This window comes from Panthera leo, chromosome B4, assembly GCF_018350215.1.
Source record: "Panthera leo isolate Ple1 chromosome B4, P.leo_Ple1_pat1.1, whole genome shotgun sequence".
Classification (NCBI taxonomy): domain Eukaryota; kingdom Metazoa; phylum Chordata; class Mammalia; order Carnivora; family Felidae; genus Panthera; species Panthera leo.
This window is the reverse complement of record NC_056685.1, coordinates 112,240,667-112,265,861: the sequence shown is the minus strand read 5'-3', so window position 1 is coordinate 112,265,861 and position 25,195 is coordinate 112,240,667. Positions and strand designations below refer to the sequence as shown.

The following is a 25,195-nucleotide window of genomic DNA, read 5'->3' as shown; positions in this document are numbered from 1 at the left end:
TGGTCCCTTGACTACAGGCTGAGTAGGCAACAGTGACCTCTGTGGCCTGACTTGAAAAGATGACTCAGGCCTGTCCAATTTCTGCTTCCATAAACTTAAATTTGGAATAAGAAATACATGAAATGTTTTCCAGTTACTGGTAGGAGTTTAAGGTGGAAAGTTATGATACAGGGAAAAAGCCCAAAAGAAGCCATGATGTGCAAACTGAAGTTACAAGGAAGCTTAAGATAGTGAGAAGGCTGATGTGTTGTAGAGAAGCAGATACAACCTGAGGGAGGAGAAAACAGGAGAAATAAGGTATTAGAGCTTCCTATGGGTTTCCACTTACAGTATATGAGTATCTTTACATAGCAAGATATGTGCTCTCATCTGGTTTTGATTTTAGGAACTCAGCTTCTTTTCGATGTATTTTAAATACTCATTTGATCCTTTTTGGGTCATTCTGTAACAAGTTCCTCTTGTTCCTCATAGTGTTCACAACCTTATCAACATTCACATCCTGCCAAAGGCCTTCCCTCAATAATTAGAGCTGTTTGAAGTCTCCTTCCTTACGGCTGGCAACAGCACAACCTTCCCAGCACACTGATGATGGATGCCCTTGCCCAATGGTCTTTCTGTAGAAATCTGAAAGACTCCTTTTACCAAGGAGACAGAGAATTTGGTTGATTTATCCCAAGATGATCCACTTAACTGGTGATTCCCTTACTGAGAATCTCTTAGTTCCTTTTCCTCTTTGCTTCTGGCTCCTGAAATGGTCTTCCTCTTTTCTTTTTTTTTTTTTTTTAATTAGAAATTGTTTTAATTGGGGGCGCCTGGGTGGCGTAGTCGGTTAAGCGACCGACTTCAGCCAGGTCACGATCTCGCGGTCCGTGAGTTCGAGTCCCGCATCAGGCTCTGGGCTGATGGCTCGGAGCCTGGAGCCTGTTTCCGATTCTGTGTCTCCCTCTCTCTCTGCCCCTCCCCCGTTCATGCTCTGTCTCTCTCTGTCCCAAAAATAAATAAAAAATGTTGAAAAAAAATTAAAAAAAAAAAAAAGAAATTGTTTTAATTGAAATATGTATAACATATAACATTGTGTAAATGTAAGATACGAATCATGTTGACTGGATACATTTATATGTTATAATGTCTGCCATTGTAGTGACAATTTATACTTCTGTCACATCACATAATTACATCTTTTTAGTGATTGGGATAATTAAGATCTAGGGATCTTCTCCTTTTTTTTTTCTGTTTTTAATGTTTATTTATTTTTGACAGAGAGAGACAGAGCATGAGCGGGGGAGGGGCAGAGAGTGAGGAAGACAGAATCTGAAGCAGGCTCCAGGCTCCGAGCTGTCAGCACAGAGCCCGATGCGGCGCTCAAATCCACAGACCGTGAGATCATGACCTGAGCCGAAGTCAGACTCTCAATTGACTGAGCCACCCAGGCGTCCTTTTAAGAGCAACTTGTTTTGGGAAGTCCATCAACAATCTGTATTCTCAGCTCTTTCCTGAGTTGGCCAAGTATTATAGATTCTAATCTTATTTCCGGAGGAAGAGATTAGCTCACTTGTTCCTGCAGGTTCAAGGTTAACACGACACACCTACCAAAAAAAAAAAAGGGGGGGGGGTACGCCTGGGTGGCTCAGTCAGTTGAGCGACCGACTTCAGCTCAGGTCGTGATCTCGTGGTCCAGTGAGTTAGAGCCCGGAGTCGGGCTCTGTGCTGACAGCTCAGAGCCTGGAGGCTGCTTCTGATTCTATGTCTCTCTCTCTCTCTGCCCCTCCCCCACTCATGCTCTGTCTCTGTGTCTCAGAAATAAATAAACATTAAAAAAATTAAAAAAATAAAACAACACTACATACCTACTTTCTTAGCTGTGAATATACTAGCTAAGCTCAGGACGGAAGAGTCCTCAGACATTCTTTTTATTTGTTACTTTTGCCCTTCAAGCCACTTTGACCTCCACTAAGGAGAAATCATAGACAGTCCGTACCCAGATGTATGTCACAACTTCTCCATATCGATAGTCCTCGGGGTCAGGCCCACAAGATTCAATCTTCCTCAATGAATAGAGATCTCAAAGCAAAATACCATTGCAATTCACCACACAATTCTATTCTTCTTGGCCTCTGATTGTATCATGTGTGCCTTTTAGTGTTCTTTTCACTGAACACTGGGATACAGCCATATGTTGTGCATTTGGCCCCTTTTATTTTGTCCAAATTCACCCTTTAGTATCAGTGGTATGGGATGAAAAATAAGGATCTAATTGCTAGAGATTGTCATGGTAAAAATAAGAGAAAGTTCATACTGAGATAGAGAATATTTCACATGATAAGCATGTGACTAACCTCAAGTCAGGGGTTAGTTAAAAAGGGGCTGGTAATCTGAAAGAAATTAGTTTGAATTTAGAGAAGCACATGATCTTTGGACCATCTGCAAACCTGCAGTACAAAATTTCCTTCTTTAGCGACATTATTTTGTAAGAAGGTTACCTGCCCTATTTTAATAGCTCTCTGATTTCTCACATTCACTTTCTTGTCCCATGATCCACTTGACATCATGATACGGTGTTTGCTTGTTTGTTTGACTTTGTTTGTTTGCTTGTTTGCTTTTTAGCCAGATTTTGGAGGAGATCAAGTCAGTTACCTTTTCAGAAACCTGCAGTGGCTTTTTTTGTTAGGCATGACCATCACAAGTATCCGAAGTCATTGTAAGCGTTTCAATTAATCCATCCTCTAGATTGTGCCCACTAGTTCTCTTTAAAATACAGAAGCTGAGGCCACACACGTAACTGTCCACAACCCAAACTGCCTGAGATCCCTAACGAAGAAGTTTGGCCATGTCTGTATGTTTCATGATGATGCTTTGTCTGGAATATTGTTACTGTTCTTCTTGGATAATTTCTTTTCATTCCTCAACACCTACCTCAGGATAACACCACACTGTGTTTTCTTTAATTATAACTCTGATGTGACAAAATCATGTGTATATTCCTCCCCCAGACTGAAATTTTGACATTTCTTACCTTTGTGTCCCTGGCAGAGCTTTGTGTCCAGCATACTGTTTGCCTCCCTGAAGGGCTTGTTCTGGAGAAAGAGAGAAGGGGAGTGTTTAGCTGTCGACTCTTCCAGGGACTAACTCAGCTGCAGAAAGCCACTTTGGCCAAAGTCGTGCCCCTTTCAGGGGTTCCTCATTGAATGGATATTTAATAAAAGGCATAAAGTTCTGGTTATTTGCTTCAATGTGGGACAAACTGAAGGCCAGGCTAGCTTTAGAGTTTCCTGTAGAATCTCCCAAGCTTGTTATTGGACATGCAATGCTTCTTGACTTTTCTCCCGTCCTGATCCCTCTTCCTTCCCCTCCCTTTCCCAGGAGTTGGTACCAAGGCATTGCTTCATGATCTGCATGAAACACTGCATCTCAGACTCTACTGACTATGGAACTCAACCTGTAATTGCTATCAGGAGCGATCCAAGGAAGCAGGAGATACGTAGGGGTTTTGTAACTGGATCATTTGCTGCCCAGATAGCAACAGAGACTGGTATTTTGTGGGCACAGATAGCCTCTGGCACAAAGTTATAGTCTGACATCTTTTAAAACTTCCACCGATGTGACCTGGAATGGTATACTAGTGTAGCAGCAGAAGAGAATAAGTGCATTAGCTGGTGCATTTTGTCAATAGTTTGAGAAATATGGGGAAAACGGTTAATTATAAGGTCAGTGAAATTGAGTAGCTTTTTCTCAGTTTAATTGACTCTCTAGAAAATGATAACAAGCTGAGAGTGATTAATCACCAATTGAAAGCTAATATGAAAGTCAGAGGGCCATTTTGGTAGCATGCATAAAAGCTCTCATTTCCTGTAGAGGGAAGGGAAAGAACACTGAAAAACAGCCTGGAGACTTAATCATTAGAATAACCGAGCTAAAAGAAAGTTTCGACTGTCAAACAGTACAGGTCTGCTGTGAAGTTCAGGGCCCTAATTGGGAAATAATGACATCATAACATTGGGATAGGGCCGTTTGTTACACAGTTCCATAGGTCTGAACTGTGGGTACAGCAAGGCGCAGCTAGGTCTTTTACTTAAAATCTAACCAGACCCAAATCAAGATGTTGATAGGACTGCATTCCCTTCTGGAGGCTCCAGGGATGAATCTGCTTCCAAGCTTATTGAGGTTGTTGGCCAAATTTAGTTCTTCACGGTTGTGGGACTGAGGTTGTCATTTGTGTGTTGGCTGTCCACTGGAAGTCGCTCTTAGCTCCTAAAGGTCACTCTGGTCTCTACCTGTGGGATCTTACACTTCAGAGCCTGTAGCAGCAGTTCATTGAGTCCTTATAACATTTGGAATCTTTTAAACTCCCCTGTTTCTGTGTCTTTCTTTCCTTCTTCTGGCACATCTCTGTGACTCTGCTAGAGAATGTTCTCTGCTTGAAAGGGCTGGTATGATTAGATTAGGGTTGTCTAGGTAATCCCAGATAACCTCCTGATTTTAAAGTCCAGCTTCATAACTTGCATTGGTTAAGTCCCTTTTGCCTTTGAACATAACATATTCACAAGTTCCAAGAATTAGAGCGTAGACATTTGAGGGTTCCTTCTATCTTTCACACATGTCCAATTTCTGTATCCAAACCAATTTTCAGACCCAGTTATATTGACTGTAGAAAAAACAGTGTTCCCAGGAGGAAATATCTTGCAGTACCTTGACAAATGAACATGGTAAAGATTTTCCTCCATCTAGTCCCAAAAGTAACGATGACCCTTCATGTCAGTGACTGTACATTGGGAAAAGGGCAATGTTCGTACACTTGGAAGACTACTGAACATAAGAGTCATGACCCTCCTGTTTGAATGGGGGCATATGGGGCCAGGACATAAACGGAGTTCTGGCCAATATCCAGCCCACAGCAGGTCCACTGAATCCATAGACACATGGGTGGTTATTTTCTCACTTTCTGAATGTATAATTGGGACAGACGTACTTACTTATTGGGATAACTCTCACATCTAGCCTTAGTCCTGTAGGGTAGGAGCTATCATAGTGGGAAAGGCCAAGGAGAACCCTCTGAAATTTCCCCTTTCCAAGACTGTAAATAAAAAAGAGCATCTCTCCATGCAGATGGTGGCTACAGAGCTCAGCCAAAAGCTCATAAATTGTTTGATAAGTAACTAGCACAAGTTCCCACATATCATTAAATCAGACCAGGGTGATGTTAAAAAAAAAAAAAAAAAAAAAAAAAAAACAGTGGGAATGGTCCTATGACGTTGAAGACTGCCAGTCATTGCATAGCAGACCAATTTAGAAACTGCAGCCTGTTAGAGCATTGGAAAAGCCTGAGAAAGGCACTGCCGAAGCTCTCCAGCTTCCCTGTGTAGACAGCCCACGGGATGCCCTAATAATCAGTCTGCACCCAAACTCTGAGTGCCTCTCAGACCAAACGACCCACTACATGTATCCTAGCTATGCAACCAATATTGTTGGCGTGCACATAACTAAAGTTCCTCCAGATTCTGATGCTAATCCGCTCTGTACTGGGCATTATGCTCTACTCCTCAATATGCATTCCTCCCAGATCAGTTTGAATAATCAGGGTCAGTCCACTGGGCTGACGAGGGGCTATCCTTCCACCGCATTCACAATGTATTCTGAATCCAACCACTTCTGATCTTCACCACTATCATCCTTCTTTAAGCCACAGTTTCTTTATCTGTACTTCTTCCCTAGCCTCTTATCTCTACTCCTGCATTTGCCCCTATAATTGATTCTCTGCAGGCAGAGTGATCTTTTTCAAAATGTAAATCAGATCACAACACTCTTCTCTTCAAAACCATTCAATACTTCCCTTAGAACAAAATCCAGCAGCCTTACCAAGGCCTGTAAGACCCTTCATGATCTGCCTTCCTTGCTAACTTTCTAATTCAGCTCCTTACATAACCTATTTTTTGTATTCTGTTCTAGCCACTTTGCCTTCCACAGAGTTTTCTTGAACATGCCAGGCTCATTTTTGGCTCAGAGCTTCAGATTTGTTCTCTCTGTATAGAAACAGATTTCCTCAGATATTCACATGGCTCCCTCCTTCAGTTCACTCAGGTGTCTGCCTAAAAGTCACTTTCTCAGATACTTCTTCTCTGCCCACTCAACCTGAAATTCCTCCTTTAAAATATCCATATTCTTCCTTCTCCTTTACTCTACTGTGTTTTTGTCCCTAGAATTTGTCATAATCCAACATTAAATGTTTCAATAATTTGTGTATTATTGGTTTCCCCAACTGGAATACAAACTCTATGAGGGCAAGGGTTTCATCTAGTTTAATGCTGTAGTATTTAAAAATACCTAGAGGGGCGCCTGGGTGGCTCAGTCGGTTGAGCATCTGACTTTGGCTAAGGTCACGATCTTCTTCTGGTCTGTGAGTTCGAGCCCGCGTCTGTGCGTTCGAGCTGTGCTGACGGCTCAGAGCCTGGAGCCTGCTTTGGATTCTGTGTCTCCCTCTCTCTCTCTGCCCCCCCCCCCCCCCCGCTCATGTTCTGTCTCTCTCTCTCTATCAAAAATTAAAAAAACATTAAAAAATTTTAAAATACCTAGAATAGTGCTTGGCAACCTTAGATGGGCTCTCCAAGCGTTTGTTAAGTAAATAAGCTACTCAGGAAGTGGTCCAAATTTGGTCAATGACTTGTGAGGAGAAGTACATTAAGTGTCTTCTGAGGAAGGCTCATCATTCCTAAAGTAGACCCTTAGGAAGAGAAAAGATTCTCTCTTCTTCCTCTGGATATGGTTGAAAATGTGTGGCTTGGAATGTCTCAGCCACCTTTGCATCAGCCCGAGGAGGAAACCTATGCAAAGACTGAAGAATGTGAAGAAGTAAAAAGAACCTGGGTCCTTGGTGAGCTCAACCAACTGCTGACTTATCTCTATGGAAGCCATCCATCCCTACTAGGAATGTGAATTGTGAGAAAGAGTAAACACGTAACTGCTTATGCCAGTGTTCTTAAGGATATTTCATTCATGATTTCATTCTTCACAGCCAAGAGCAATCTGGCTCACGCATGTACCTTTTCTAGCCCTTCCTACTACACAATTCCATACACCTGACTCTTCAGACTCATTAAAACTCCAGATGCCCAGCTAAATGTTCATCTGTGCTTTTGCTCAGCTGTTCCCTCAATCCCTTGCTTCTACACATGTGAAATTCTACTCAGCCTTGACACTCCCTCTTCTGTGATCGAACTCAGAAGTTTCCTTCCCCTTCATACCTTCCCTCGCTGCCTCATTACAATCATTCTGCAGTAACCTAATAATTCATTGCTTATTTTCTTCTTGGTTCCTATTAATTCAAGCTTCATGCTACACTTATTTCTCCCCATTCTCAACCTACATTCATTCAATCATTTATTCATTCATCAACTTTTAGAGAGCATTTATTGCCAGACTTTGGCCATATATCAGTAAACCAAACATGCACAAATTTGGCTCTAATAGAGCCTGAATTCTTGTTGGTAAGGATGGGAGTAATCATTCAATAAATTAATTAATTAAATAATACATCAGGGAATCCATAGTTTCAAGAAAAATAAAACAACAGAGGAGTGAATGGGGAATACCAGAGTATGTGAGGGGGGATTGCAATTTTATCAAAGGGTAGTTTATGGGGCGAGGGGTCGGGTTCACCTCATTTCAAGGCAACACATGAGCAAAGACTTGAATGAGTTGAAGCAGTGAGCCATCTACCTGGGGCAGAGTGTTCCAGGTGAGGGAAACAGGCTTAGGACAGAAGCACCCTCGAGTTTGAGGAATGGCAAGAAACCTTTTGGCTCAGAACAAAATGACTGCAGTAGTAAAGAACACATCTTCAGCACCTCGCCAGGAACCCTGCGCAGTCACTCAACTACTGAACTTTCAATAAATGATTGCTGAAAGGGCATTTTGCTTTGTATCAGCTAGTTGTTTCTATTGATTGAATTAAAGATTATGTGCATCAAGAATCAAAATAGCCCTCACTTAACATTTTAATTGCACGTAGTATGAAGCAGATTTGTTTTCTCCCATTCAGGGAAATTTCCTGAGATATTTACAGCTCCCAGTGTTTAGACTCACATATTTTAGTCTTAATTTATCCCACATTGGCATAAGCTCTAGATCTCAGGTTCATCGTCTTGAGGCTAGCAGTTATCACAATCATAGCTAGATGTAACATAAGCCACAGTTGTGAGATGAATGATCCAAAGAAATAAGCCTCTTGCTGATGCTTTGGCTTCTGCTCTTGCCTCTGGACTGGAACACTGCCGTTCATATCAAAGATTTAGTCCTGGCTACTCCAGATCCATGGTAACATTAGCCATCGAGTATGCACCTTGGTTGAAGACCATCTCAGCTTCTACTGAGTTATGATAACCTGCCCATCACTCCTGTCACTCTGTTCCAATAGCATCACTCCAGGCATCTGGCCAAGAACTGGACAATCTTTTATCATTGCCTCAGATAGACCTGTATCATTCCCATCGCCTATTGGAACAGAGGTACCTGCCGTGATATGTCTCCACGACTATACCACACCACCTAAGACAATCCAGGCCTAGGTGATTAAGACTGCATCATAAGTCTGGGCATCTGTACTTGGGCATCACTTCCTGAGGTCAGGGTCATCTCACCCCATCAAGAATAGTCTAATCATATTTTGGCCCATGGTGTTTGGCTCCCTTGGTGTTCCATGGTTCTCTATGAATATGTATATACCCTTGTCAAGTACCCATTACACTTTCCTTTTTTTTTCAGGAAAAATTGTTGCATAATTGCCTTACATCCTCATAATTAGGAAATCATTCAAGAAATTCTTCTCAAAACCAGATTTGCTTCAAGGCGTTTTGCTCTCACCAAGCTAAACAGAGAAGCTAGCCACCTTTAAACAACAGCTACTCTAATTTTAAATCACACACATTAAAATGGTTTCTTTTGTATATAGCTCATTTCTATATATATTCTAATTAAAAGTTTTAAAAAACTGATTCATAGAAAATATGTTTTGATTACTAATTGGTAATTAGTAAGGACTTTGATTGCTAATTGGTAAGCTTGTCAAGAAGAAAAATATATGTTTAAAAGAAGTTGCATGATTTTATTTGTAAGAACTTGCATGCATTATTATGAAGGAACTGCATCACAATCACATTTAAAATTGTTATTTCTGTAAAGTTAAGCTCAGATGTGCCACTTGTGATTATCAGGGCCCAGGACAAGAATAGCCAATTGTCAATAAAATTTCATGCTAAAGTCATTCTGTCTGGATAAGCACTGGTTTGAAGTTGTCATAGGAGAGTTCATTACAATGACATAGAAATTCTATAGTTTGTTGCTAACTTTTTAGCAAAACTCTCTAAATGTAGATGATTGACAAATCTAGATATAAACATAGATGGTATGCAGAGATATATGCACATATATATTTGTGCATTGTATCAACACTTATTGAATAAATAGGCTAGAATTTATTGAATTCTATACTTTTATTGAATACTATAGGCTAGAGGCTGTTCTAAGTACAGGAGATGTGCTTGATCTACTCAGAAACAAAGGCAAACAGTATATACTCAAATAATGGAAGTGTGATGAGTGGGAAGGAGGTAACTTAGGTAATATGTCAGAGAAGTACTGTAAGGAAGTAACGCTTGAATTCAGACCTAAATGTTGAAAAGGATTCAGTCATGTGGATGATTCCAGGAAGAATGATTTTAAAATGGAGAAAGTAATTGACACAGAGTACAGTTATGATATTATTGCACTGAGGAAGCTTTGAATGCTTTTAAATTATTTAAGTGACTATACAGAGTCATATTTAACCTTAGTTCCATCTTCCAAGAAAAATGTATCCTCAGGTTATGATTTAAAAATTCTCAGTAAAACTTATCACTGTCACTTTCCACTGTAGTTTTATATCAGATACCATTTTGGATGTTTGGATGATCCAACTACTACCCTCCATGGTCTCCACAGAGGTGACCATGTGACACAGCTCTGGCCAATAAAATATCAAAAAAAGTAAACTGAATGGGGTTTCCTAGAAGCCTTTTGTTTTTCTGAGTAAATAGCTTTTACTCATTTTCCCTGTACTTTTTTAGACAAATAACGAAAGCTTCAAGCTCTGAAATGAGGAACGTGAGAAGAAAACCAAGTGATCATGGAGATTTTGGATATTGCTAGGCTGAGGAACCATCACTATTTGTCAACTTTAAGACTTCTTATTATGGGTAAACAGATAAACCTTTATTCAAACTATTATTATTTGCATGTTTTGTTACTTTGAGCTGAAGCATTCCTAACTGATACAGCTGGTGCTATGCTCTGACCTTGATCACATTCTTGATGACTTCTATTCATTCCTCCTTGGTTATGCCCTCACTTCCATCAAGCAATTTCTTCTTCAGTGATGGGGAACTAAATCTTAGGGAAAAATATTTAACTTTATACTTTTCATGCATACTCAGATTTGGTACCTAATAATGTTTTACTATTAATGATTTTTAAAGCTGTACTTGTTAAAACACTTCCTTTGTGTTTATTTCTACAAAGAAAAAAATAAGCATCATGTTTATTTTAGATATTTTTTCATAGATGTAGTGTTGAGTAACACTTAGAACTAAATATACAAATTATCATCTTTCAACATTTTATAGATTATAACAGAGCTGGGAAAACCCTTCTCTAGAATTCATTAAGTGATGCTTTAGATTGTCTTTCTGGGGATGATTTTGCTTTCACACAAATTGTTCAAGAAGGATGACTGAGTCTAGAAAGGGAAGAAGGAGGTGAGTCATTATCTCTATCCCTGCAGAGAATAAATAAGTCACTGAATTTAGCATCTTGATTTGGTGTTCCTAAATTGGTTTTCTTACATTTTTTTAATATTTACATTTGAAAATAAAACCAAGTAACCAATTATATCAACTAACATTCACTTTATCTGTTAAATTATTTTTTAAAGATTTGAAAATTTTCCCAGTTTTATCAAATTTAATTACTTTATATTTCTTTTATTTGGAAATTATTGTTAATAAAGGTTACCAAAACCAAATATTTTAAATACATTTCTGTATTCTAAGTTTGTTAGATAAAATGAGAAAAGACCCAGTGGTGAGAGAATAATGCATTGGTGAGTCAGAAATACAAAAGTTTTTTTTTTTTTAAACAAACAAACAAAAAACCCTCAGACAAATGGTTTCATCTTTTTAAATGTGTTGAACATGGTCACTTGATTTGTCTTCTACAAGAATTGTACTTATGCGATGACTTATTTATTTTGAAACTAGAGGAACTCTATGCCAGAGTCTTAGGAAGAAAATTAGAGGGGCGCCTGAGTGGCTCAGTTGGTTGAGTGTTCGACTTTGGCTCAGGGCATGATCTCATGGTTGACGAGTTTTAGCCCCACGTGGGGCTCTGTGCTAACAGCTCAGAGCCTGGAGCCTGCTTTGGATTCTATGTCTCTCTCTTGCTCTCTGCCCCTCCCCCGCTCATGCTCTGTTTCTCTCTGTCTCAAAAATAAAATAAACATTTAAAAAAATAAGAAAATTAGAGATATATATTTATATGACACAGTCACTTCTTTTAGGCATTTTATAATCTAGCTGAGTGAATAAACAAAGTATATGTGAGAGAGTCTATGGTATATTTCATGAGTGGTACTTACCCAAATAACTATAAGAAATCGTAACAATATCTTCCAGTTAGGTGATCAGAAAGATTTCACATTTTGAGCTTTGGCCTTGGTGTTTTTGAAAACTTTGGGGGCATGGATTCGAGAGTAAGACATTTTCGGTTCAATTTCAGCTCATCTGGAATGTGTGCCTAGTCACCAGCAGATATAACAGTACCTTAAACTTATAGGACTGATGAAAGATTTAAAAGAATGTAATATATGGAAAGTCTTAGAACAGTTGTCTTCTGTTGTATGTGCTTGAAAATGTTAACTATGATTTTAGTGGGAGAAGAGGTATGGCCAGCATCCTAAACAAGGAACACCATGAGAGCAGATATCATTAGGAAGACTCACTTGACCTATTATGTGAGTTTCCTAGAGCTGCTGCAACTCATTAGCACAGACTGAGTGGCTTATAACAAGAGACACAGTCTTAGAGGCTGTAAGTCTGATGTCAAGGTGTCAGGAAGCCATGCTCCATCCACAGGCTTTGGGGGAAAATCCTTCATTCTTTCTTCCAGCTTCTGGTGGCTCCTGGTGTTTCCCGGCTTGAATAACTCCACTCTGCCTCTGTCTTCACACGACTTTCTCCTATGTCTTGTCCCTGCCTCCTCTCTTTTAAGAATGCTTGTTATTGGATTTAGAGCCTCTCTAGTCCAAGATGACCTCATTTTGAGATCTTTAACTTAATTACATCTTCAAAGACCCCTTTTCCAAATAAGGTCACTTTCACAGATTCCAAGTAGACATATATTTTAGGAGCAACCTGTCAACTGAAACACCTATTTATAAAAATTTAAAAGTGCATACAGGGGAGCTTTAGAATTATAGCTAGAAAAGTAAGAAGTGGCTTTCGATGCCTGGACATAAGGTTAATAATTTTACAGATATTGGAAATCTATTGCAAATTTGGGGGACAAGATGAGGGCTGCAATTTGGAAAGATTTAATCTGGTGGCAGAATGCAGAATTTGTTGAGTAGGGAAGAAACGGAGATAGATGTAAGGGAACTCAAAGTGAGTTAAGAGTTGGTCCAGGGTCATGATGCTGAAAATTAGAAAGATACTTAGAGCCAAAAATTTAAAGACCTTGATGAAAAATTGGTTTTGAGTGGTTAATACGGGAAAACTTAAGGGCTCCTCTCAGATTTTAAATGTTAGTTACTCAGGGAATGCTAGTAGAACTTTCAGAAGTATAATTCAGTCCAGAGAGAGAGCTATGGTGAAGGGAAGGCAATCCATATTTTTGAGCGAGGTATCGAATTTGTGCTGGGGATTCAGGACTATAACCTAGCAAAGAATAAGGACTTGAGATAGAAATTTGAGAGTCACTTTATAATCATGATTCATGGAACAATGAGATTAGATAATGTTCCTCAGAAAGTTTATAGCCAAAGGCTTTGAGAGACTGTTCAGAGATAGTCCTTAAAATGCCATATATAGTAATGTTATTTGGGAAACTGGCTAACAAAAGAGAGAAACTGTAATTTAACTCTTATTCAACCATTCTGCCAAAACTCATCCATGTAAGATAAAACAAATATAACAACTTGCCTCTCTTTCCCATCTGTATTAGGCAAATGGCCTGACTTCAATTGGCTTTGTTTCTGAGTTACAATTACTCCAATGACTGTGGTATCTGGTCATCTCAGCAAAAGCTCAGCAAAAGCATTCTGTCAACATTGTGGGTCATTTCAATCCATCATCTTGATAAAGGTCAAGCATGGCCGAAAAAAAAAGTTTTTCTGTTCTTTTCACCAATATACTCACTTTCTCTTTCTTGCAGTTCAAAAATATTGATTTGCCATACTAATATGACAGACAATATAAACTTTAGAACATCTTTCAGTATTAATAGCATGGGGATATGTCTTGCCAACAGAGTAATACTTCTTTTATTAAAGAAAATCTACTCTTGTACTTACTACATTGTTGTCAAGAGCTGTATCAGAGATTTTTAAAAGGTATATACCCTATAGAGAGGAAAGACCACAGTAAATAATAAACAACAAATAAATAATATATAGTACATCACTAAGCAGAATAATGTCACTGGGTTGGCAAATGAGGGGAAAGGAAAGTTGGAAGTTTAGCAAAAAGAGTAGAGATGCAGGAAAATCAGCAGGAAGGACACTTAGCAGGTGCACAGTCAGAAAGGACTATCTCCACATTAGTGTTTCTCAAAGTGTGATTTATTTTGGACCACTAGGGCTTGATAAAAAGGTAGATACCTGGACCCTAATTCTGCAGATTGCTATTCCTTTTCTGAGGGATTCTTATTTGCTCTGCGCCTGTGGGAATATCACTCTAAAAACCCTTTAGAAGAAGCCAGGGAAGAAAGAATTCCAACTAACCAACTCAGGAGTTGCCTGAAGTAGGCAGTTAGAGCAGTTGCTGTTTCTCCTGCCTTCAGGTCATTCTCAAGTGAGATGCTCAGGCTGATGGGAAGCAGAGTCTCCTTGCAGACTGCAGTCACCCTAAAAAAAAGGTTAAGTGAGCTTTACCTGAAAAGCCAACCAAATGATCCTAATATGACTTTACAATCCCCCACAGCTCATCTGAAATCTGACATTCCTTCAGTAAATGAAATTCTTTAACCCTTTCAGATCATAAAGAGATAAGAGACTGCTGAAAATGACTATGTCTTGTTTTAGGCAACCAACTGTCGTCATGGATTAGATGATGTGAAATAAAGAAAAACGAGCTTACATTGTGATAGAGGAGGGCACTAAAGACACTTAGAGGGCAGCAGATGACTAGCTTGGTATAGAAGGGAGAAAATGGACATTAGAGAGAGACATAGATTCCACTTTGGAATTTTATGGTGTTGAAAGATGTTGATTCTTCTGCACTCTAAGGTTCCCATTATATGAAATGGAGATGGCTATCATGAGCATCAGGGGTGCTGCAAGGATTAAATGTGACAATATTGTCCTGGAGCACTCTAGGTGTTCAATGAAAAATATTTCTTTTTTTTTCTTTCCTGGATTTGAGAAATGTTTTATCCTTAAAAGACTACAAACAATTTGGAACGTAGAGAAGAATACGATGTAATCACACTTAAAGTCTTCATATTTTGCTCAGGATATGCCATGCAAATGCAAACTGGAAAATGGCAGGTGAAGAGGATATAAGTGAGACTTAAAATATAATCTACCCCTGTGCATTAGCATCATGACCTGGTTCTTGTGTGCTACCCAGCAGGAAATATGGGATAGCCAATTTTAGAATGAAAGTCCTGACTCAAGCATTTTACTTTTAAAAAAATATATATATTTTTAAGTAGGCCCAACGTGGGGTTCGAACTCACAACTCTGAGATCAACAGTCATTCGCTCTCCAGACTTAACCAGCCAGCTGCCCCCTGATTCAAGCAATTTAAAGGCCAGTATCACCATTTTTTTTTACTCATGCCCCACTTACTTTTTGATCCTTTGACTTTTAAATCATGCTCCTCATCTAGGATATCAGACTACAGGATTTTTTCCTATACCTAGATCTGCTGAATTTCTTGTCCTCTTCCCTCAATTTTATAACTGCTCTCTCCAACCTCATAGGTAGAGGAGGTATATTGATTTCAAATGAAATATATTACAAACCAAAAGTCCTATAATTCTGTGAAGAATGGAATCTTGGCAATGAATGAATTGGGTGGGTTTTTGTTTGTTTGTTTGTTTTAGATTTTTAAAGCCTGAACTATTTGTCTCACATGCTTTACAATTTACTTTTAATAAGACTGGTTTTTACAGGGAGAAAATTTTGATCCAGAGGCATCTCTGTAAACTGGTTGAGATGCCTAGCTTTTGCCCTTGTCCCCAGCCAAGTGCGGTATTTGAAATAAATGTTTTAACCACTGGAGATCACTAAATGCAATAAAAGTTTTAAAAGGGTTAAGTTGTTTGTGAATATAGTACACATACAACAAAATATCCAAAATATATTTAACAGTGATTTATCATGTTGTTCACGCATGTAGTTGGTCATAATTTAAAAGGTATTTAATGGTCAACCACTGGGTATCTTAGTTATAAAGAAGAAGGCATAGTGCTATGAGAATTTATAATAGGAGACACTGATCTGCTTCTGGGAGTTTCACAAGCCCTCTCAAGCAAGTGTTGATTGAATGAAAATCTGAAATATGAGTCACCTCAGATATGGGTTTAGGAGCTTTCTGTAGAGAAGAAAGCAGTATGGACATAATTCTGAGGTGGGAAGGAGCGTGGTGCATGCTAATTGATCTGAAAGAAGACAGACAGAGAAGTAATGGCTGCGTGCTGACCAGGGAACGATAAGCAAAAAGAACCAGCATATGCAGCCTTCTAAGACATAATACACATTTTGGTCTTTCTCTTAAGGGCAAGGGGAAGTCATGGAAAGGCTTTAGGCAGCATCCAGGATGAGGGTGAGGGAAGTCCTGAGTGTATTTATAGGGGTAGTGATGAGAGTCATGTTTTGGATGCAGAAGAGTGAGTGACTTTTAGATGCATTCATAGTAAAATTTGACTTGAAAATATACTGGAGGAGTGAGTAATAGTGTATATACACGAGGATATACAGATCAATGATGTATAGGTAGATAGGTTTTGCAGTTGTGTAGTATTAATCCACACTGGCTAACAGAAAGGAACATAGTATAAGCTCGTTTAGGGGACATTTGTCACATAAGATCAAGAATCTTCTCTTATGGTTATGAATAGCTGACATTCCTCTCAACCAGTCTCAGAGAATATAAAAATTATGTGTGGTCAAGTAGTATGTTTCTTCCTGTTTGGGTTCTTACCAACCACAACATATATATATGACCAGCTACTTCTTTCATCCATCTGTCTCAACCAAATACATCCAACGTTCAAACCATTACTCATGTCAGTGAGTCAGGATAATAATTAGCATATGGATTTTTAGGACACATATTCTTGATGTACAAATCCCTGTTTTGACATTAGGATCTTGGACAGTTTATATATTTCTTTGTATGGCAGTTTTCTCTAAAAATTAAAAAAAAATACTCTAATGAAACTTACTTCATGGAACTGTTGAGAGAAGTAAATGAGCTACTACCTGTAAAGTGATTAGGAAATTGCCGTACCTCAGACCTACTGGCTTCCACTCATCTAGTCAGTGTTGTGGTGGCCGTATTAGGAGTCTTACACATGATACTAAGATCTAGACCATAGGTATTTTCTTAGAATATATCTAGCTACACTAAACAAGGCTGAAGGAGGACAAAGTTTCAGAGTAGAAATTATGATTTTCATCTTTGGCTTATTTATTTTTAGCTGACGTTGAGGAATCCAAGTGAATGTTTTGAGACATCTGTTGATAGACTGTTTGGCATTTGGAGGAGGTCAGGGATAGAGATAGAAATTAATGCTGATAATACAGAGGCAAAAGGAAACCACTGATGTGGATGAAATCACTCATGGAGGAAGTAAGCAATGTTGTTTCCCAGGAAAAAAAGATTCTATAGTGAGAATTAGCATATAGGCAGTTTATTCGAGAGCACTTTTAGGATCAAAAAAATATGAAAGAAAAAAGTCTGGAATGGAAAGCATGAGAAGTTGGACTATGATGAAGTATAAAAGGCCTCAGGTCACATCACAGGGATGCTAAAATTAGAACAGAATTTCAGAATCGTCCAAAAGTAAGGAAAGGTTTCAGGCCATTGTAGTCCTGTGTTGGCCAGTCATTAATTGAAGTTTTCTCCAACACACGAGGGCTCTCCGTGCATCCCCCAGAGCTGGGGGAATGGGTGCTACCATGCTGGATTTGGGAAGCAAGTGACCACATCCACACAGGTGAAAGAAGAAAAGGTGTTAAGATCAACCCCTGAAGATCTCCAGCTTTTAAAAATCCAGGAGGTGAAGATAATCCAGGAAAGCAGAATTAGAAAGGAGAGTAGGCCAGATAAATAATCTGTCATTAGCAAATACATTTCAATGAACAATGGAGAAAACAATTTCTACCCCCCAAAAATTCACACACTAGGGCAGTGTTCCTCCAAACATGGTTATGGACCAGAGGAGTTAGAATCCGTAGTGCACGTCAGTCCTCTTACATAAAAATCTTCCTGGGCAGATCTCAGGATCTACTTTTTTTCTCCCCCAAAATAGACTATTTTTTTTAACAACTATTTCAAGTGTACTGAAAAATTGGGAAGATCAATAGAAAATCCCTCTATACCCCTCACATATCTTCCCCTATTATGAACATCTACATTAATACAGTATGTTTGTAACAACAGATGAACCTATGTTGGCATATTAATTTTAAAGTCCATGCTTTATCAGATTTCTTTAACTTTTCCCTCTTCTGTCTGTCCCAACATCCTGCATTACATATAATTGTTACATCTCGTTAGTCTCCTCCCGGTCATGAATGTTCCTCAGACTTTCTCTTTCATTGACTTTCACAGTTTCCGGGAACACTAGGAAAGTATGATATACAACACACCGACAATGGCACACTTGAAATTTATCTGATATTGTTCTCGTAGGTAGACTGAGGTTCAAAGTTTGAGGGGACAAAATGAAAGAGATTAATTCCAATTTACATCACATATCTAGGATACATATTGTCAACATGACTTATGACTGTGGATGTTGACCTTGATCACCTGGCTGAGGTACTGTTTATCAGGTTTCTTCCACCATAAAATTATTTTTTCCCTCTTTTTTCATACTGTGCTCATTGGAAGGGAGTCACTATGCTCCCACCGCATTTAAACCCATATCTCTTAGGGCAGAGTATCTACATAAGTTACTTGGAATTCTTATGCATGGACGATTTGTCTGTTCTCTTCCATTTCAGAAGCTTATTCAATCATTTACTTATATCAGTATAAACTTATGAATATTTATTTTATACTTTGGGTTGTAACCTAATCCTATGTTACTTGGTTTGCTCAAATTATTTCAGCTTGGTCATTGGGAGCTCCTTCAACTGTCTTCTATGCCCCTTTGAGAGTCTCATTAAAGTGGGTTTTATTGTTTCTTCTTTTTTAGCACTTTCTTATTTTCTGGCACAATGAGATGCTCTGGCCCACCCATTTTGCCCCAGGTGAAGAAGCAGCCAGTTTTCTGAGGACCCATGTTTCCTTTTATTGGAGAATAGCATCAGGCACCAAGATCTCCATGCTAGGTGAGCTCATTGCTTCTGGGGTGCCATTTCTTTTAGGTACACTCACCTGACAGAACAAGACAATATACGTTCATATTTACCTGTGTATATACACGTATCTGTAAGTCTTTTAATAGGTAACCATCTGTATCTAAAGTTATTAAGCCAAATATATTAAGCTAAATATGAGTGCTTACTGGTATCTCCAACTCTATCCCATCTCCACATGAGTCATTCCAGGCTCTTCTCCTTGCTTACCTGTAAATTCCCACTCCAATAGTGAGAAATCTGGCTCCTACCATCCACTATCCATTTATTTAATTGTTCAACTCAAATATACATATAAAGCACCATCAGAATTGTTAACGTGTACCCTCTATCACACACATTTTCATAACAAGCTTCTCAGCTGCTTCTTGTACATATCGAAGTGTTATGATGTGTTAGCCACATTGAATAAATGATTCCTGAATCTAATTACATACACATTTGTCTTCCTTTATAAGATTAAAACTTCTGTCTTCTTAAAAGGATCATAATTTTGCATTTTTTTGTATTTTAAATATTTAATACTAAGCATTAAAATTAAATGTGGTTTATATTAACTTTGACTTGAGACCAGTCAGTAATAAAAGAGAGGTAAATAGCCTTAGCAACAATCGCAATAACAATTTTTTCTGCATTTCATCTCTTTTTGTTAATAACAACTCATGGATTTCTCATTTTGAATGTAATTAGGTGATATTATCCATCTCTGCAGACTCTCCTTATTAATAGCACTAAATGTAATTTACTAAGAAATATAAAAAGTGAGCAGTTCACTGACTAACAGAAGAAATACTTGAGTCAATCTTTAGGATTTAGCTAGCAGTGACCTACATAAACTAGCTTAAGGGGGAACAACAGGCAGAGGTGGTTTGGATTAAGGCCGTCTCACGGGAACCCAGGGGAGGAAGCAGGCAGGCCTCACAAGAATGCTGAAATGAGGGACTTCAGGGCCATCTTGACTTTTGTTTCCACATCTCTGTTCTCTGTACATTTTTTATTTTTCTCCCTGGCCTCTCTGGTTCCTATGTCTGACAAAAGATGGCTATTGTATGCTTCCTGAACTTGTGCTTTACTGGTACACCCACCCCAAACAACAATCTTTTCCACGTGCACACTTTCAGTCAGAAATTGACCAGTCTCTGAATTAATCCACTGAGTCCATAAGCAAAAGGGGTGCACTGAGCTCCGTGGCTGCCAAGGTTGATGGCTGCGGGGGAGCCAGGGCAAAGAAATGGTAGCTGTGACTGGCCAGTAGCTCCAAAAGTATCCACTGCAAAACTGAATTCAATGTTGAACCTGGAAGTGTGTTTGTGAATAAAGTAACACTCGTACCCAAATCAAGATGATAGGCTGATTTCTACTTTCTGAAAGTTAGTACGTCTATTGCCTGAGCCATTTCTCTGGTATGTTATTTTGTCCGATATCTTTTCCCTTAATTTCTGTAACATTAAATTCATTCATTCTTGATGAGTCATCTCCAGGGTCAGTCTCTCCACGTTCACCAAATTGCTATTCCCAAACACCTATCTGGGAGTGAGAATGGTTGCTCTCAGAGTTCCCATAAACTAAAAAATTGCCCAGGGTGATTCCTCATTATGTGCCTTATCCCAGAGGATAAACATCCGGCCTTCCCATGCTTCTCAAAGCTCACATTTTCTACTCCTGGAACATTTACTGATCATAAAATTGCCATTATTCTAATACCTTGGAGATTCAGAGAGCCCAGCTGAACTCAGTGGGTATCTAAAAAGAATAAAATAAAGGTCAACACAGACACAGCACAGGACCTATGCAAATACACCTTTAGAATTACTTTTCTCACTTCAGGCAATGTTTTGTGATTGAATCCCTCAAGTGAGAGAAGAATTAACCTGTGTGGTTTACAACTTAAAGTATGCTCTTTAAGAGATACTGAAATGTGAGGAACACATATACTTTTCCACAAGATGAGTTAAAAAAAGCCAACTATGTGGTTTTGTCCCATCAAAAGATAATGGAAACTTACCTTCCTATCTCCCACTTGACTTAAAAAAAATATTGAGTGCTGTAGAAGTTATATAATGTGTTCTTTCATGCCTAAAAAAAAGCGATCTCTTCACTTTTCACCAACTTCCTTTTTTTAATTTCTAGAGTTTACCCAGTTCCCAGTCAGGCAAGACAGCATATTCACTAACAGACAACAGAGCTGTACTGTTAAGCCACAAATGCCCAGTTTTTTGATGTCAGATACACGGTGCACAGTAGTACATTCATAGAGAGTATATTGGCCCTAAAAGGTTTTATTATTGAGCCTTCAAATTGCTCATTTTTTTGAGCCCTTGGATACCATCAAGACTCATCCATTTAATGTCAATTAATTTATTAATGTGACTATTTTTAAGGCCAGTGCTAAGGATGATGCTCTTTTGAAATTAACACTAGGCTAATACATAAATGTATGTTCACCCAAGCTGGAACAACTCAAAACCAACTAGACATTTCCTGGAAAGGAAGGCAGAGAGACAGCTAAAGGGAAGGGGGCAGGGAGTGGGATTAGACAATGGTCTTTCTGAAATAACAAGAGTTAAAAATCTGTATAGTGACACATGGAATATATTACTTATATCCATTTTTAAGCCTGAGTACAGTGAATCATATGGATGGACAGTTTTGCTGGCAGCAAATATAGAGAGACCTCAAGGCAGCAAGTATATGCTAAATATAAGGTCCTAGGGGAATATAGTAATAATTATACACGGTCACTAGTCTTAAAGAACATAATAATGACACTAAAAGTAATGTCAACTTCTTCAATTAATACTTATTAAATGAAATGCATTTTCCATTTTTTAAAGGTAAGAGCCAAAATATTATGTATTCATTGGTACTGGCAACCATGACAAGAGAAAAATTTAAGATTAGCATACTAAGAGAAATCAATAAGGATAAAAATGTATTGCTAACTGTATTTATAGGGTTCCTAAGCATTAAAGAAAGGGAAGGTGATGAAAAGTGGGGGAATCTCTATTTTAGGCATATATGAATTCATTATGTAACTCCTGCAGCATTGAAATTTTAAAATTTGCATATAGTGTCACTTGCCAGAAGCAGATATTTTATGCATAACCACAGATGGAAGCTGTTAGCTGGGATTTTGTCTTTAGTTTATCATCATTAGATATTAATTGGAATGGATCAGTACCTACCTGCAGGCTCTTACAAGAAGAAGAAAAGGGCAAAGTTAATCAGTTCGTAGATCACAGTTCAACCGGGTATAAGGAGAACATCACAAGTCATGGGAAATATTTGGCATATACTCTTTAAAATTAAATTGGCTACGCTTGATTAATTGCAGAGTGTATAAAAGGAAAATCTGGTACTCTAAGAAGCTAAAGTCAGGTATATAGAAGAGATGAGAGTTCATCACACTCTTGTACCAGTTCTGGAATAATCCCCCAGAAAACCTACCAAAATGGAGGCAAGAGACAACATTGGCCCAACATTGGCAATCTTGGAAATGTTTGTAATAATAAAATTCACAAGTATTCTTTATTAAGCTATTGTTCACCCTACAGTATATATTACGTATAATCATTTTGTTACCAAGATGGAGAAGGTTTTTTTTTTTCTTAAGGACTACTCTATGTAAAATGTTTAGTGTCTTCTTTATTATCTTATATTTAAGCAACCTCAGTGTAAAGGGAAGGAGATTTAAGGACAAAAAAATTAAAAATAAAGAAAGTTAGGGCACAAGTGAGGAAGGAGGATGTATTATTATTTTTTGGCTTCTGGTTTTATATAGTAACTTGGAGGGCTTTCTTCAGGAAGTCCAAATTCTGACCTCATAATTTCTTCACTCTGCACCAGTCAGATGCTAAGTTCTATACTTCACAGGGGTCTTAGGAGCATCAAATAAGATCATAAACTCTGAAGCGCCACTCAGACTGCACATTAAAAATCATTTTTCAAGCTTATGTGAGAGTAGGAGAAGAGATGGAAGAGAAAGATATATTCAAAATGAGGAGAAGTGTTCCAGATTAATTGGTAGGAAAGGGAGAGATGACATAAAGAAAAGAATCTTCACATGCCATTTGTCATCAAACTGCCATTTTCTGCAGCTGGTTTCTGCTTTCTTCTTGTGGCAGAGGTTGGCATTGGTAGACCAAACTTCATTGATTCATTTCCTTGACGGTGTGTGTGGGTCAATGGAGTTCTTAAAGAAAGGAGCAGAGGAATATGATTGACATATGTAGGCAGTCTCTCTGGTAAAGTCTGTCCTGGAAGAAAGCAAATGGAAAGTTTTGGGGTGCCTGTGTGGCTCAGTGCATTAAGCATCTGACACTTGATTTTGTCTCAGGTCATGATATTGAGTCCCATGTAGGGCCTGCACTAGGCTCCCATTGGGCTCTGTGCTAAATGTGGAGCCTGCTTAAGATTCTTTCTCTCTGTCTCTCTCCCTCTCTCTCTCTCTCTCCCCCTCTTAAAAAAAAAAGGAAAGTTTTGACAATTTTATATACCTCTCAACTATCAGTTCCTCGGTAGAGAAATAGCTCTCTTTTATACAATAACGTTGAGAGTCATCCAGTTGTTTCCCAAGTTTAAGTTTTTGAGCATCGGCTTTATTAAATGAGCCAATGAGTAACAAGTGTGTTCTTGGTATTACTAGTCAATAAGTGAGAGAGTGAGACTAAAGGAATTTAGTACAGCCTTACCCTGAAGAATTTGCGAATTTTTAGAAAATATGACAAATTATACAAATGATAAACGAAGTGAATGTCACACAAAACTATATACACTATTTTCCAAGTGCCAAATTATATGGTAGCGGCTATGAAACACCATCAGAAATCAGAAAGGAAAGGGTAAGGAAGGGCAAAGTGTTCTGTAGTCCCTTACAACTTTTATTTTTTATTTATTTTTTTCCCTTACAACTTTTTAAAACAGGGAGGAACTTACAAATGAACTATGTAAATCCTTGTGTGTACAAAAAGACTCCAAGCTTATAATGTGGCTTAGTTAGACATGAAGCCAAAACTGGAATCCTAATTTTCAACACTTTAGGCACCCTGTATTAAGCAAAACTTTACCTTGGCAGTGAAGGACGGGCATGCTTTGGATTACAAGAGGAATGAATATTTTAGGCAAGCAACTGAGTAAACTATCAAAAGAACAGTTGTAGTATCTGACTATATTGTGTTATATCAATGGATCTATTATGCAAGTGGCTTTACTGATCTAGAGGATTTATTACATAAATAAATAACTTTAACCACAAATACATAACTGCTGGATTAAAAACATGTAGATAATTTACCCATGCAAAGAATCCTATTTTATACTTTGATCCTTTACAAGTCTAGAAGAGTCGATGGCAGAAACATTAGTAACCTTACAATCAATACTTTTGACTCACAAAGAATGATTGTGAATTACAGTAGTCCCCAGACCCCCTTCCACAGTTTTGCTTTCTGAAGTTTGAGTTACTCTGGTCAATGAGGTCCTGAGGCAGATGATCCTCCTGACATAGCAACGGAAGGTCAATACTAGCTTAACACTAGGTTAACGATGGTTACATCATTCACCCTACTTAACCTCTTCACGAAGGCATTTTATCATCTCACATCATCAAGGGTAAGTACAGTACAATCAGATATTCTGAGAGAGACTTGACCTCACATAACCTTTATTATATAGTATTTTGTTATAATTATTCTAGTTTACTATTAGTTTATTGTTAGTTATTATTATTAATCTCTGGGCCTAATTTATAAATAAGACTTTGTCATAGGGATGTACGTATAGGATAAGGCATAGTATACATAGGGTTCCAGGGTGCCTGGCTGGCTCACTTTGTTAAGCCTCTGACTCTTGATTTCGGCTCAGATCATGATCTCATGGTTCATGAGATTGAGCTCCTGCTGACAGCACAGAACCTGCCTGGGATTCTCTCTCTCCCTCTCTCTCTGCCCCATCTCCCTTTGCTATCTCTTTCTCTTCAAAATAATAAATCAACATAAAAAATTACATAAGGTTCCATAGTATCTACAGTTTTAGGCATCTGTTGGGGGTTCTTGGAAGGCATCCCTCCCTCTGTTGCGGATAAGGGGAGACTACTGAATATCTTTGGAGATTGAATTTCCAGCCTTCAGACCACCATAAAGAAGTTACGCAACCTTGACACTCTCAGCTGAAAAGGAGAGGTAAATAATCTCAGATTCCCCAAGTCATTATTCCAAATTTACAAAGGAAAATCTGTGTGAGCAATGGAGAAACATCATCTGTGAGCTAATGTTTGAAAGAAGAGTAGTGTAATAAAGTCTTAAATGCTTACTTTATATCTACTTAAGACTACTTTTTCCCTTTAATTTCTAGTTGTTTAAAATT

At 38.4% G+C, this 25,195-nt stretch overlaps 1 long non-coding RNA gene across 3 annotated transcripts in view; it reads left to right on the top strand.

Moving 5' to 3' along the window:
* The window catches only part of LOC122224903, a 79,298-nt gene that overhangs the window by 33,922 nt on the left and 20,181 nt on the right, over positions 1 to 25,195 (top strand). For 2 of the 3 annotated variants that reach the window (XR_006205003.1, XR_006205001.1), the window contains exons 4-6: positions 10,095 to 10,223; positions 10,650 to 10,781; positions 18,670 to 18,805. This is a non-coding gene — a long non-coding RNA (uncharacterized LOC122224903). The remainder of the gene's footprint in view (positions 1 to 10,094; positions 10,224 to 10,649; positions 10,782 to 18,669; positions 18,806 to 25,195) is intronic. The other variant, XR_006205002.1, reaches the window with a different exon arrangement.